The following is a 15,538-nucleotide window of genomic DNA, read 5'->3' as shown; positions in this document are numbered from 1 at the left end:
TTCACACGGTAAAATATTTTTAAAAATCTGACCATACCAACTGTTGGCAAGAATGTGGGTCAGCTGGAACTCTCTTAACAATGCTGGTAAGAATGTAAAATTGTGCAACCACTTTGAAAAAGAGTGTATCAGTTTTTTAAAATGTTAAGCATATACCTGTCATTTGATCCAGTCATTGAACTCCTATTTATCCAAAAGAATTAAAGCAAACATGAAAGTTTGTACATGAATATTCATAGCAGCTTTAATCATAATAGCCCCAATCAGAAAAGAAGTTAAACGTCTCTCAACAATTGAATAAAGAAAATGTCATATATTCATACAGTGAAATACTATTCAGTGATAAAAAGGAATAAATTATTGATATGTCACTAAGATGAATGAATCTCAAAATAACTATATTAAGCAGAAAAAAAATCCGGACACAGAAGAGTACATACTGTAAAATCCTATTTATAAACGGGGCATCTGGGTGGCCCAGCTAGATAAGTGTCAGACTTTTGATTTAGGCTGAGGTCATGATCTCAGGGTCATGATCAAGCCCTGCAACAGGACCTGTGCTCAGCATGGAGTCTGCTTGAGATTCTCTCTCTCCTTCTCCTCGGCCCCTCCTCCTGCCCGAGTGCTCACTCTCTCTCTCTAATAAATAAAAGCTTTTTAAAAATCCTATTTATACAGAATTCTGGAAAATGCACTTCCCTATAGGAACAAAAAGCAGATCAGTGGATCTGTGGGGCTATTAGGTCAGAGAGAAAAGTGGACTGCAAACATGGACAAGGAATGTTTTGGGGATGATGGAAATGTTCTATGTGTTGACTGTGTTGGTGATTTCCCAGGGGTATGCGTCTGTCAACTCATCAATTGTATACATTTTGTCAAACTGTATAAATTTAGAACTGGGCAAAGAGAGAGTTAAAGAAGAGAGGGAGTTGGAAGCTGAGAGCCCTCATGTCCTCAGGGAAGTTCAGAGAAGACCTCTTTCGTTGGGTGGGAGGGTGAGTAGGAGGCTGCAGGGTGGACCAAGGGCCAACTAGCTGCGGTCAGAAGAAGGGAGGTCTCCTCTGCCCTTAAGGACCACTCACTGGTGATCAGTCTGAGCCCCTGTGAGCCCTGCACACATCCTCCCTGCCTGAAAGGCTTTCCCCTTCCTGACCGCAACTGTCACTTCTTATAATACTCTCTTCTTCCAAAAATTATTTTCTAATTTATCCCTGCCCATTGTGCATTCACAGCATCATCTCCACTAAGTCATCCATACTTCCTTTCACAGCCAGTTGTTGCCCACAGCTAAATTTGCCTTGGGGGCTAGATATTACCAAGCGTTGGCAAGGAGGTGGGGAAACAAGGTTCTCATTCACTGCTGGTATAGCCATTTTGAAGGGCAATCAAGGACCTTAAAATCCAGCAAGCTGACCCTTGGGTATACATCTGGGGAAGTTCTCCTAGGAACACAAAGAGATGTATTTAAGGAAGTTCACTGCCACGCTGTCAGAGTAACCTAAGTATCCATCTCTAAGGAATGTACAAGTAAAATGTGGTATATGAATACACCAGGATAATGAACTGGATTTCCACATGGCAGTCTGGATTGATCTCAAGAACAGAGTTGAGAGGAAAAAGTAAAAACAGAATGAGATTTATAGCATGATTCCATTTATATATTACACACCCACATAAAACAGCCTTGTGTATTTTTGTAAGGGTGCTCATATAGCTAAATAAACATCTGTCAGATGGATTGGAAAGACTATATTAAATAAATTTGAATGGATGCCTATGGGAGGAGGGCAGTGGGATTGGGAATAGTGGATGAAGGGAAAAACAAGAAAATAACGTATTTTTCTAAAAACAAAAAAACAAAAAAAAAACAAAAAAACCAGAGTCCTTCCATGGATAGATGATGATATTCTGTGAACTGAGAAAGGGATTAATGCAAGCATCTGTTCCTGAATTCCAAAGGATATAAAGAAGACAAAGTTTAGATATAGACAGATGATCAGTACACACATACACATACACACATGGACACACACACACACAGGTACACACATACACACATGCTGTTTCTGTGTTTGTTTCCATATTCAAAATGAACAAACTAGCTATACCACTGGTGTAGTATATTACTTTCCTATTGATGTTGCAACAACGTACCACAAATTTAGTGGTTTAAACAGTGTAACTTCAGTGTCAGATAGTTCTGTGTTGGTAGGAAGTCCAACACAGGTGTCACTGGGCAAAGAGCAAAGTGTGGGAAGGGCTTTCTGGAGGCTCTATGGGAGAATCTGCTTCCTTGCCTTTTCCTGCTTCTAGAGATGATTCCTTGACTCAGGGCTCCCTTCCTCTGGCTTCAAAGCCAGCAAAGGCAAGTCTAGTTCTTCTCACATTCCTTCCCTGACTCTTAACTTCCTCTTCTGCCTCCCTCGTCCACTTTTCAGAACCACTGTAATTACATCGGGCTTACCTGGATAATCCAGGATAATCTTCCTATCTGAAAATCAGCTGATTAATTCCCCTTTGCCACAGAGGGTAACAGATTCATAGGTTCCAGGGATTAGGACATGGACATTTTGTGGTCCATTATTCTGCCTACCACACCTTTACATGTGGCAAAGAGCAAACCCACAAAACCACATACTCTTTCTTGTTGTGAATCAGTTGTTCAGCCAAATAACAAAAAATCTCTTGAGTCCTACTATGTGCCAGATCTCTGTGGTGAGAGCTGAGGTTACAGTAAGGGTCAGAGACTGGGAGTTTGGAAATTTTTCCTTTTCTTTCCAACAAAATTCCCACCCTGGCTTATTTTAGCTAAAGAATAAGTGAGAAGTAATCTGATTAAGCTATCCTCATTACATGAAATGATGGCCTATAGTAACCCTCTAGAAGACACATTTATATGCTTTTTGAAGGAGCGCCTTAACCCAGGGCTTCTTAAACTTTCATGGGCATACAAATCACATGGGAATCTTGTCACTGCAATTTTGATCCAGTAGCCCTGGCACAGGGCCTGAGCCTCTGCTCTTCAGACAAGCTCCCAGGAGATACTGCCACTGCTTGTCTAGGAAAGCAGGCGGTGGAGGAAGGCCCTAACTCAAACAAAGCACTACTCCTAAGCAATATTCAGTCTGACCCTGCCACCAATTCATCCTGATGAAGGCTTGCCCCCTAAGAGGTAATGGCAGTCAGTAAGTCAACCACAGCACCACACTTTGTCACTATGACCAAACACCTGCAGCAGAGGGGACGCTCTGCCTTCTGGTAATAGTTTCCCACAAGGATGGTTTCTGACCAAGACTCACATTCATCCATATATGGGGGGGGGGTACATTTTACAATCCTTAATATAATAATGAGTCTCCAGGACTCCTAGGCCAACATCCAAAGCTTATGCTCCCCACCCCCAAGCGGTGACTGAGTGATCCAGTACCCAGATCCATAGCTATTGTTGAAAATGTGTAGGGTTTGAATCATTTGAGAGTTCTCCTACCAGACAAGGTAAAAAAGGCAGATAAGATTCAACCTTATCTCTCTAATGGGGATTCAGTTTTATATACTAGCTCCTTTGGGGAGTGAAGGGATGACATGGGCAGGAGGGCAGAGTAGAAGCGAGAGAATCTCTATAGGTAACTTAGAGAATCTTTACAGGGCTGATGAAACCTTAGTAAAGCACATGGACCAACCGGAGGACACATCATGGCCTGAAGTGAATTGATCGTGTAATTGTAAGGTAAAAGGAGGCAAGTTCCTACATATACCATAGGGCTGTTCTTGATTAATGAGTTTGGGCAAAACCCCTTCATAGTACACTTCTGAACATTAATGTAGTTGGGTGTACTCTGACCTATGACTTCCCCAAATCCTCGTTTCAGTCTCAGCAAGAGATCACTTGGGGAAATGAAGCAGAACCATAGTTACAGTCCCCTACCTTCTATTTGCAAGATAACTAGGTATAGCTCATCTTCTTGGCACAGTGCTTTTCTATTATTTCCCTCAATGCCTCTTTGAGGACCCTCCATTTCATGTTATCTCTAGGCCTCCTTCCTACCTTATCTTGAGTGGGTAGTTGCTAAAAACTCTCCTGTATGGCCTAACACTGCCGCAAATGGCACAGAGCCAAACTTGGCACCTGTGCGATAGATAGCGGGTAAAAAGCATGACTCTGTAATACTGAAAGGGAGCATACTCTGGCTAGAACAGGACTTGGGGCAATCCATTCATCCAGCATCTAAACCGGATGTTCTCTAGGAGAGCTGTTCCCTATTGTAGAACAGATTAAATTAGGGGTTACTATTCTCTCCCACCCTAAGCATTCATCCAAGTATTAAGGTGTCAAATTTTACACCTGGCAGGAGATTTAAGACCCAGTCTACATATATCACTGTATGGAAAAAGAAAAGGAAGTCTAGATAAGGGAAGAAAATCATTCAAGCTCCAACAGACAGTTCACAGCAGACTCTATATTCAAACCCAGCTCACAGAGTTCAGGTAAATAGTTTGAGGTCATATGTCTAGTTGATGGCAACGCTGGGACTAGAATTGCCTCCAATTTCAAGACTTCTTTCCACTTACAGCCTCTCAACCACAGCTAGAACACCCTTTCCCCACCCTGATTATGCACTCACTAATGCCTTTGCAGATATCCAACATGAGTGCTGGGGAAGAGGGTAAAGGGAGCTACCTGGGAATGCTGCTGATCAGGCCTGGTCTTCTTGGCCACAGTCCTATTTGCCTTGCCACCTAATTCCATTTTTATGCCTTAAGCTTTTTAGTTCTTCTCGTACCTGATCCCTCTCCCAGGTGTGATTACTATCTTGCTATTTCAGGTTTCTGTCCAGCTGGGTAGACTCTTCACTCTTTGTCCTAGAACTGAGTTTTTCTCTTTGATGTCATCTTATCTGCCTGGGGGGCCGGCTTACCTTCCTACCCCTCCACTGGCATCTCACTCAGTCCTTCCCACAGCTCCACATTTCACCACCGTCATACTTCCCACTTCTTCTCTCCCTTCCACTTCTCTTGGAACGATGGCTCCTGAATTTCTTGCCCCCACCAAACTGGATGGCTTTTCTCCCTCCGCCTAAGGTGGGGGGACGAGCCGTGAAAGCCCCAAATGCCATCTTTCATCTTATTTCCTATTTCCAGCACATAGCCTATTTATAACTCTGCCTCCCTCTTAGCAGATTGACACAGCACTCTGCTTGGTTCCCAGAATAAATACAATTCAAGAATAAGAGACAAGTCCAGGCTCCCAGGATTATCCTGCAGTCAGGCCTTGGTGAGGAGTTTTTCTGCCAGCATTTGACAAATGTCTCTGATGGCAGCTGTGCTTCTCTGAGCCCATCTTCCACTGTCCTGGAAATTCCTTCCATACAGGATTTTCTTCCTGGCAGATTTCCCTTCCTGATTATGTCTAGACCAAGCTCATATTAAAGGTGGGCGTTATTCCCCTAACATACATTGACTATATCATAAAAGACATTTAAGAAATATTCTTTGGGTGAATGAATGTTGGCATATTAAGGCCAGGTCATAACTGAGTTTGTGGCAAGCCAATACAGAATTATAGCTGATCCACAAAGTCAACAGTATATATAAAATTTCACATTTTTAAAGCAAAATGTGTCCTCTTATGACACCCAATGTCTCTGTCATTATAAAACCTGAAAGGAGCAGCAACATTTACAGGGTGTCTTCCACTATTCGGAGCTGTGCTTTGCTCACATTATCTCATTTATTCTACAACCTCTGAAATACGATTTTCGTCCCCACGTGCGGTAACAAAACTGAGACTCAGGTAGCTGAGCACAGCTTGCCCTAGAAGGAGTAAGTGGATTCCACCCAAGACTATCGGCCTTCAAAGCTCAATTGAAAAGCCTGAAGAGGATGAGGCAACACGTGCTGATGATCCCTGCTTCAGTCTGTGGCTCCCTGCCTAGTTCTTGCCTGCTTGACATGTAATAGGTGCTCAAACAAAAGTTTTTAACAAAATCATCAGATGTGCCATTTCAACTTAGTTTCTTAACATGATATTCTAATATTCTGGGCTTGATGGAGACACTTCAGAGGAAATCCACCACCAAGCTTTAGAAGATTATCAGATGGGGATACACGAGCCAATCTTCCCTGTCTCCATCAAGGAGAACAGAGACTGGGATGAAAGCTCAGCGGGCAGGGTTTTGGTTAGAACTAAGGGCAACCTTATAAGACGTTGGACCAGGCTACTGAGGAAGACAATATATTTTGTCTGCAGATTCCCATCTGTCTGGGATGAGCCGGGTTCCTGCCTGCTGGGAGGGTCTTTGCTTCTGAGGGTCTGCAGAGGCCCAGGAGCTGCTCTCTTGCATTTGCGGCAGCAGAAGCTGCCGCAGAAACTGTCCTCGTTCAGTGGCATCCTCTTCGCAGTAATGCAGAGTTGTTAGCTCCCTTGATTGCTCTCTGATGCGTAGCTTTAATTGTATCCTTGCTTTTATGTAGAGAATAGAATCATGTTCCCAAGAGGATGCCCAGGAAAACCCATCGCCCGCCTTGGAATACAAATAGGAGCCTGCTGAAAACGCTGCTTCATGGGTGGGTGCAGGGCAAAGACGAGGGAGGACAGCTACTTCCGAAGGTCTGGGGCTTATGCATGGAGGCGTTGCCGTCCCTCGTGCACTCTTCTAGGGGTAGAAACGGCAACAATGTTATTCATAGGAAGCTGCCTGGAAATTACAGAGGAAATTTCCCACACACAGGAAATTGCCCGTGAGGGAGGTTTTATGCGGTGCTGGAAAGCTACCATCCCCCCAGAAAGCTGTCCCTCCCGGATACAGGAGCTTCCGTGGAGCTAGTATCACTCTGGACATAATTATCTACTGACTTCCTCAATTTTTTATGCATGGTTCTAGATCACTGAGGTCATATTGTATGTAAATTTTGTAATCTACCTCCTTTAGTTAACATTGTAATCTATAAGCCTTGGGGGGTTCGGGGTGGGGGGGAGTAAAATCTAGGCATTTTACAGTGGAGGATGACATCAGGCAGGATTGAGAGCAAATGACAAGCACTGCTGGGTTGGCTCCTGGGAACTTGAGTCGTCCTGTCCCACTGGGGTTTGGTTTACCGATTTATACAACTTCATGGGGCAGTGGGGAGTGGTTGGTTCTAGAAGGTAGGATTAAAAGAGTTTGGTTTTTTTTTTAATCTTCTCTCAATTTCTTTTATTTTCTAAATTTCATAATAAACCAGTATGACTTTTATAGTCAGAAAAAATTATTTCAAGTGTTTCCTCTTTCTGCTGCCAAGAAAGCAGCAAGGCATTAGAATCTGAATCAGCTGCAGTGAAGAGGCCACCCAAGCTCATCTTATGATGCCTTAGGCTCCCTATCCATGAAATGGAAGAGTAACCCTGGACCCTCCCACAGTAGAGACTGTAACACCATACAGAACCTCTACAGAAGGTGATGTCACCTTTGGACCAGATGAAGAGAGAAGGAGCCCGCATCTGGGAGGCGTCCGAGCATCATGATCCACCGTTCCCCACCCCTCCAAAGACCCCAAGCCTGTCAAAGGAAGGTCATTCATTCACCTTATTTGTGGTCAAAATCTCCCAATTTAGCCACTATTGAGAACAGACTGGAATCCAGGTATTTTTAGAGCTTGAAAAAAAGGGAGTCAAGCTACCTTCTTTTCCCATGGTCCATTTATAGAGCTCTCATTAGGCATAAGAGACACAGTGCCTAGGGACCACAATACTTTTAGAGGGCCACAAAAATGTTTTAATAGATAATGTACTTGTCATTCTGTCAACACAGTTGTAAAATATAAGCTTTCATATTTGCCCATGAAGGCAAAAGTGCCTAAGGCCCATGAAAATCACAATGTAGCCCTGCTCAGCCCATACCAGCCTCATATTTCCCAAGCCCTTCCATGAAATCAAGGTGGACTGTGGACCAGAATGCCTACCGCTCCTATTCATCTTCTTCATCTTTCTGATACAAAAACAAAAACAAAACACAGAACTTGGGTGTGGATTTTTAGGTCAGACTGAGACCCTACAGCAGATTAAGGCAGATGAAGGCATATTTAGCAGACAGCAGGAGAAATAACTTTTTTAATTGCCTACACAAACAACCATTACAACACAGGAAGGATACGAAGCAATAACTCTAAGAAATGACTAGGCATTTCCCCCTCTTCTTAAGAATGATTACCCCTCATTCCTTAGGATAAGGTGTCTGTGAAATGCGAATATCCTCTTTAATAACTCTGGTCCTTCTTTTCAAATTAGAGTTATAAATAAATAAGTACAATTTGCAAAACCATTTGATTACATCCCTGTACTTTCCCAAGAGTCCCTATGGAGGCACTTACACCAATTTTTGCCTCATTAAATATTTAAATAAAAACTCGAGGTGAATTGTGGGACAAAACGGCGTTTATGAAGCACACGTTTGGGCACAACGCAGCACCAAGTCTTGGACTCCGGCAGCAAGTAGAACATTTGGTCCCTGCAGACCAGCAATAGAATAGCTGAGTTCTGGAGGGAGAGAGTTCTGAAGGGAGGGAGTCTTGGTTTCAAGGGAGGAAGCCAGTACAGAAACCCCCAATTTCACTCCGAGTGCCTTACTCAGTAGCCACGAACACACAGAATGCCACCAGGAACCAGGAAGTGAGCACACAGAGCAGCTGAGCAGCCAGTCTCACGTCTCACAGCCCATGCATCCATTGGCTTTAGGACATCGTGTAAAAGTTGAATCAAACCACCCCAAATACCTCTGGTATGAAAGTAAGTAATCTAAGTTCAGAGCACTTTGTTTATGAAATCAGGTGATTTTTTCAATACTATCATGACTTTCCTTGGCAAATGTTCATTGAGCACGGCTCTTTGCCAAGACGCTGTACATGATATATGAAAATAGCCTCCACCCACAGGAGCTTGCGATGTGTTTGGGAAACACAGGAAATCCCAGACGTCAATGGATCACAGCAGTATCGGGCGTACACCCTGAGTGACATAGAGCAGTCCGACTATAAGTTCCATGTGGGCACCAAGGGAAGGGTGAATCCTCAAGCAACTGCCAAGGCACTGAGGATCCAGCAGGAAGCAGATGGCACACTCACAAGGTTTAACTAGAGAGAGTGTAAGTAAGGAAATACTGACTAGGTGTGGGCAGACTTAAGCCACCCCATCACAGTGGTGAACGTGGGGACCAGCAACAGTGGGAAGACATTGCCACCTTTGGCCTGAAGGCACAAGGCAAGGACGGTGTCTCTGGAGCTCCACAAGAGTTGGTGCAATGGAAGAGGGGATGTTCAATGCGAACTGAGGCTGTAGAGGGACTGGAAGCTCAGGCTGGGATTGAGAAGTAAAGACCCAACCTGTGGTCACATGCTGATACCTCCCACAGGCAGAACCTACCCAGGAACTAGAGGGCAAGGGAGCCAGGAGACACAGTTCTGGGACACAGATAAGCAGAGAGTGGATCCAGAGGGACAAATGGACGAACCCAGCATACAAGCTGGACACTGTGCTACAAGCTTTAAGAGAAAAGGGAGATTTCTTGGCATAGAAATGAAGGGAGAGGGCATCTGAGGCAGAGGAAGGCAGGTATATATAGATAAAGGTAATGGGAAATATATATTTTTTTCTGCCAGGAAGTAATGTATACAAAGTGCATTTTCTTAAGAAGAGCCAGGCTATAACATTCAGGAAACTTGGAGGAATAGACGCGAAGCAGGGTTTCTCAGTCTCAGCGCTACTGACGGTTTGAGCTGGATGAGTCTTCGTCTGGGGACTGCTCTGGGCACTCACTGTGGCATGTTTAGCAGCGTCCCTGGCCTCCACCCATGAGATGCCAGCGGCCATGCCCGGGTGTGGTAACTGAAGGTATCTTCAGACATTGACAAATGTCTTCTGCGGGGCACAAAATTGCCCCCAGTTGAGAATCACCGGAAGAGGAAAGGAAAGAGACCCAAGAATGTAGAAAACTGTTGAAACACAGTGCAGACAGGAGATGCTAAGGGCTTAGACCCAGTGTGGCTCAGTGACACTGATAAGGAAAGGACCAATGCCACAGACCCTGTGTAGGGGGAGCAGGTAGGCTGCATGAGGAGGGGTAGAGGGGTTGATGGAGGGTGACTTCAGTTTGTAGACTGGATAACAAGGAGGATAATGTCTCTCCTGGCAGAGCTAGGAATGTGTGAGGCTGGCCTTGGGGAAGGATGATGTCTTCTGTGAACTTGTTTGAAGGAAGCCTGAGGCGTTTAGACAAGGGACTGAGTTGAGAAGGGAGGCTGGGACTAGAGGTGCGAATTTGAGTCATCTACAGAGAGACAGGCTTTTCTCCTCCTATGGATAGAAGTTCTCAGGGAGGAAGGTGGAGAAGCCAACCACTGAAGTTTTCTCTTTTTTTTTTCTGGCACGGGACAGGGTGATGTGCATATTTAGAATAATGTGAGATGGAAATAGCTGGTGCCAGAGGCAGGAAAACTAGGCAGTTTTCTGTGGGGGAAGGTGGTGCAGCCCAGTGCCTGTCCCTCTCACCAGCCCATCCACTGAGGGGCTATGTCTACCACAAGAGATCACCACTCTCTAATGTGGGAGCAGTCCTGAGGAGAATCAAAGCTGCCACAGAAGCCACAAGTGTCAAGACAAGAGAGGAGCCTTGTCCACCCCCCAACCCCTGCTCCCACATTGTTAACAGCCCTCTATTTTTTTTTAAATCGCTCAAATCCTGAAAGAAGTAGACTTTGATTAGGTGGACATTTTCACTTGTGTGGGATAAACAGTTTGTTCTTCTTAAGTCAGCAGTTACAGTAAGTGTTGTTCCCCTAGAGTCCTAAAAGAAAGGTTACACACAGAGGTAGCAGGAAGACCTGAGAATGCAGATCCCGAAGGATAGCCATGCTTATCTGTCTCTGTCCTCCTCTCTGAAGAAAGATGGTGGACCTTCTTGGGTTCCCCCCCCCTTCTTGGGTTTTACCACAAAGATGCATTTTATGGTAGGCAGAATTCTAAGATGGCCCCCAAGGTTCCAGCCCACCCTGGTGTACATGCCTTGTATAATCTCATCCCTTTGAGTGTGGGTGGGCCCTGCAGATGCCATGCGATATCACTCCCATGATTAACATCACATGGCAAAAGGGAATTTTCGGTTGTAATTAAGGTCCCTAAGTAGTTGACTTTGGGTTCCTCAAAAAGGATATTGTCCTAGGTGAGCCTGACCTGATCCACTGAGCCTTTAAAACAAATTGAAAGAAAGCAAACAGCCATGTTGGGAACTGCCATGAAAGGACAGCATTGCTGGGACCAGAGGGAGGCTCCTAAGAGGTGAAAGTGATTCCTGGCCAACAGCAAACAAGAAAACGGGGACTTCAGTCCTATAACAACTAGGAACTGAGTTCTGCCTACAATCAGTGAGCATGAAAAAGGACCCTGAGCCTCACACAAGCCCATAGCCCCAGCCAACGCTTGTATTTTAGCCTTGTGAGACCCTTAGCAGAGGGTCTGCCTGGGAACACTGAGATCATAAATTTGTGTTGTTTTTAGCTACTACGTTTGTGGTAATTTGTTATGTAGCAAAAGAAAACTAATGCACGTATGAAGAGAGACTATGTCCACAGGGTGGACTGGCTCCCTGTGGAGACTGACAACCACACCCTGAGCTGAGCTCCACAAGTATGAGGGGCCTGGGCAGGCTGACCATGGTGTGACCCTTGCTGCTCCCTAGACCCAGCTTCCCCGTGACCCTAGCAGCCCGTAGGATAGGGCCACAACTCATTTCCTCCTGTGAGATGGCCAACTTTAAGATCTGAAAACATGAACCATAATATAAGCCACACAGGATAGGTAGAACATATTTTCTGAGCTGAGATGGCCATGGCACGAAGGCTGGTCAGGATTCCTACCCCGGGTGCCAGATCTGTCCCTTCCTTGGCCCAATATAACTTTGGCCCCTCAGCTACTGAGCTACCAAAGCTGAATGGACACTGATGTATCACTTCTCAGGAGGGCCTCTTAAAGTCAGGAAGGAGAAGGAAGAAAGGTGGAAGGAGAAGAAAAAAAGAATTTTATTCAGCAAACAAATATTTATGGTGCTCATGACATGTGCAGCCCTCTCCTAGGCCCCAGCAACACACAGTGAATAAAACAAAAATCCAAGCACTCCAGTGAGAGAATACAGACCAACTAATAAAACAAACATTTAAAAATTTAGTATGAATGATAATAGAGCAGAGGAGGAGTTGGAAGGGAAAGGGTTTGGAAAGGGATATCAGGAGTGTAGTTTGGGACATGTTAAGTTGGAGAAGCCTATTGGACATCGGTGGAGCTATCAAGTAGACAGTGGGATATTCTAGTGTGGGAAAGAATTGGGGCTGGAGATATAAATTTAATATCTAAAACATAAGACCAGATGAGATAAAAAGGGAGTATGTGGATAAAGAAGAAGTCCAAGGGTAAATCCTGGGACCCTCTGACATTAAGGTATCACAGAGAGAAGAAAGAACCACAGTCAGAGTTCAGTCTTCTGTAACAAAATACCACAGGCTGGGGGACTTAAACAACAGACATTCATGTCTCACAGTCCTAGAGGCTGAAAGTTCATGATCAAAGTGCTAGCAGAGCAGTTCCTGGACGGGCCCTTATCAAGGTTTGCAGAGAACCACCTTCTTGCTGTATCATCACATGTCAGAGAGAGCAAACTCTGTCTGTCTCTCTTCCTAAAAGGGCACTAAGGCCATCATAAGGACTCCACCCTCATGACCTCACCTAAGCCTAATTACCTCCCAAAAGTCCCACTGCCAAATACCATCACATTGGGGTTTAGGGCTTCAACATATGCATTTGGGAGAGGGGGCACAAACATCGAGTCCTCGGCAACTAGCAAAAGAGTTGAGAAGGGAGAGGCAGTGAGGAAGGAGAAAAACCAAGAGAGTGTGATGTCCTGGAAACCAAGAAGAGAGTCTCAAGGATCAGAGACTGATTATCAGGGTCAAATGTTGCTGACAGGTAACAGATAACCTTTGATTTAAGATCATGTCATTTTCGGATCTTGACAAGAATAGTCTCGGTGGAGTGATGAGAATGAAAGCCTGATTCAGGTAGACTCGAGAGAGACTGGAAAGAGAAATTAGAGGCGGCAAGTGCAGACAACTCCTTTAATGAGCTTTGCAGTAAAGGGGAGTACAGCAGTGGGGCAAAGTCGCAGGGGAATATGATGGGAGAAATTAGAGCATATCTGTACACTGATGGGAATGAAGGAAAAATGAAATAATGAATATGTGTATGATTTTCAATTATGCAAGAAAATAGTGTGACCCATTTGATGAGTTTACTTAGATTTTATGTAATAGCTGAAACACATAAGAGAGAACATATAAACTGAAGCACAGTGAACACCCACAAAACCACCAACCACACCAAGAGCTGGACCACCACCAATCATGTCTATTTACGTGCTCCTCACTCTCCCACCCTCTGCCTCTCAGAAGAAAGCAACTTCCGTGAATTCGGTGGTTATCATTTCCTATAAAGTCATATTCTCTTCACTATAATTTGTTGTACTTATTGGCTGATAGATCAAGGAAGACCTCACTTCTGTCCCTCAACCTGGCTTCTGCAGATGGACATCAGACCACGTTGGTCAGTATCACAAAATTCCCCTCTTACATTTAACCTACCACACTAAAAGTCCATTTCTCATCTTCCCTCTCCAGCTAGCCACTCTCTTTACCAGAAACACCCCTTCCTCGACATGAAGATCATTATTATTCATCCCTCTCTGTATAGCATCCTCCACAAGAAAGCAGGAAGAGACAAGCACACCTTCTTCCCTCTTACGTACACAGAACAGACCCCATTTTTCTCCCGGAAGATATACCTGCAGCACTCAAGTCTCCAGCCTCCCCCTCTAGCCCTAAGGCAGGTGCCAACGCCTGGTGGCCCCTCCACAGGGGGCCCAGGGAGGCAGGTGATGGCCAGTGGTTAGGCTTCTTTTATCCCCAAATCACCTATGGGCAAGCGGCCATCCCCAGATCAGCCAGGACTCTCCAGGTATACAACAAGGACCAGCAAAACTTTGACAAATGCCAAGAGATTGAGCCCTTTACAAATGGATGACAGCAGGTTCTGAAAAGCCTTCTGCATACATAAACCAAACACCCAGCCCCTGCGCTTACTCACTGACGCTTGAAATTGCTTTAAGGAGTGACAACAGTTCATCTCACAACTGGAGAAACCTCTGAAGGCCCTGGATGAACTAACTCAATGATTTAGATCAGCGCACACTAGTGTGTAAAGGTACTGAAAGACTTGATGATGCAAGGGGCACTTTTTAAAATAAGTGTTAAGTGACAAGAGCTGTAGCAGAGAAAGATGGGGCTCTTCTTGCCTCCCTGGGAGCTTAAAGAAAAAAAAAATCTTGAAATCAGAAGACTTGGAATCAAATTTGTCCCTACTGCCAGCTGCTGACCACAGGCAAGTTACTCAAAGTTTTGAACCTTTTTATTTCTATCCCCCCCTTTTTTAAATAGGCTTTACGCCAGCGAGGAGCCCCACGCAGGGCTTGAAGGCACGACCCCGAGATCAAGACCTGAGATGAGACCATGGGTAGAACACCTACCGGACTGAGCCACCCATCCAAGCGCCCAGAACCTATTTCTTACTTCTAAAGTGAAGGTAGATACCTACCTCCAGAGTTACTGTGAGACTTCCGTGCCATGCTACTCCGTGAATATCTTCCTTCCTTCCCTGTTGCCTCAGGCATCTGGAGTTCTGTGCATATCCTCACTAACTCTGTCCCCTGTTTTAGCATTATAGAGATTAAGGGCGAGGAATCTGGAACCACGCAATGCAGGTTCAAATCCTAACTCCATTACTTGCTGTGATCTTGGGCAAGTTATTTGACCGCTCTGTGCCGTTTTCTCACCTGTAAAAACGGAGATGAAAATAGTACTTGTCTCATGGGGAGATAGTAAGCATTCATATGTGTCATGCACTTAAGGAATCATTTTGGCACACGCACACAAAAGCACTCCAAGTGCTTGCTCCTATTATTCGCAAAGGCTCCTCACCTGCCCACTTTCCACGAGCCAAAAGATCATTCTAAGCCCCTCCACTTCCGCTCTCTAAAATACAAAGCCCGCTGTAAACTGCCACTTCGCCAAAGCCCATTGTAAATCCCCCAGGTTTCCGAGCGCCCCCAGCCCTAACCTTGAACAGCCTGGCCATCTGGTCCTCCCACCACAAGCAAACCCCCGGCAGTTCTCAATTCTCCCAACCCTGCGGCTCTGAACTTCCGCAATCCAGACTCTGGGGGAAGGCCTAGAGGGGTGGGGCGGGGCGGGGCAGGGTGAGGCGCGGCGGGCGCGGCGGGAGGGCGGCTCTGTGACGTCGCGCCCCGGCCGCTCTGCCGCGGTTGCCAGGCAGCGCGGCCAGCATCCAAGTTGCCAGGCGAAGGCCAAGCGCTAACAAAGCCTGGTCCCGCCCCACCTCCCCGGTTCCTCCAGGCCCAAGCCGGTACCGTCTTTCCCCGCCCAGGTTCTGCGGCTTTCCCCTCCGCCA

The 15,538-nt window shown here is 45.4% G+C and overlaps 1 long non-coding RNA gene across 2 annotated transcripts in view; it reads right to left on the bottom strand.

Annotated features, from left to right (window-relative positions):
* LOC105241027 overlaps positions 1–15,309 on the bottom strand; it is a 29,497-nt gene extending 14,188 nt beyond the window's left edge. For both annotated transcript variants that reach the window (XR_004625033.1, XR_002144185.2), the window contains exons 1-2: positions 15,188–15,309; positions 14,666–14,903 (exon numbers count right to left, since the gene is read on the bottom strand). This is a non-coding gene — a long non-coding RNA (uncharacterized LOC105241027). The remainder of the gene's footprint in view (positions 1–14,665; positions 14,904–15,187) is intronic.
* Between the last annotated feature and the right edge of the window lie 229 nt (positions 15,310–15,538).

This window comes from Ailuropoda melanoleuca, chromosome 1, assembly GCF_002007445.2.
Source record: "Ailuropoda melanoleuca isolate Jingjing chromosome 1, ASM200744v2, whole genome shotgun sequence".
Lineage (NCBI taxonomy): Eukaryota > Metazoa > Chordata > Mammalia > Carnivora > Ursidae > Ailuropoda > Ailuropoda melanoleuca.
The sequence above is the reverse complement of the archived record's forward strand: the minus strand, read 5'-3'. Positions and strand labels throughout refer to the sequence as shown.